Below are 212 nucleotides of genomic sequence, written 5' to 3'. Positions count from 1 at the left end.
CTACACAGCATCTCCGATCCTGATCCCCATCCACAATGGGGTGAGGGGTCTCCCCTGGGTACCACGCTGCCGAGCATCACCCTATACGCAGCCGAGGGGCACGTATACACGGGAGACCCGGTGCTGTGTCTATATGTTCCTGCTCAATCCCAGCATCCCGCCGGGAACAGCAGCTCTGACCCAACACACTCATCCCATCCCGGGGGAAACTC

This window comes from Pterocles gutturalis, unplaced genomic scaffold (genome assembly GCF_000699245.1).
Source record: "Pterocles gutturalis isolate BGI_N339 unplaced genomic scaffold, ASM69924v1 scaffold5578, whole genome shotgun sequence".
NCBI classification, from domain to species: Eukaryota; Metazoa; Chordata; class Aves; order Pterocliformes; family Pteroclidae; genus Pterocles; species Pterocles gutturalis.
This window is presented reverse-complemented; position numbering follows the sequence as displayed.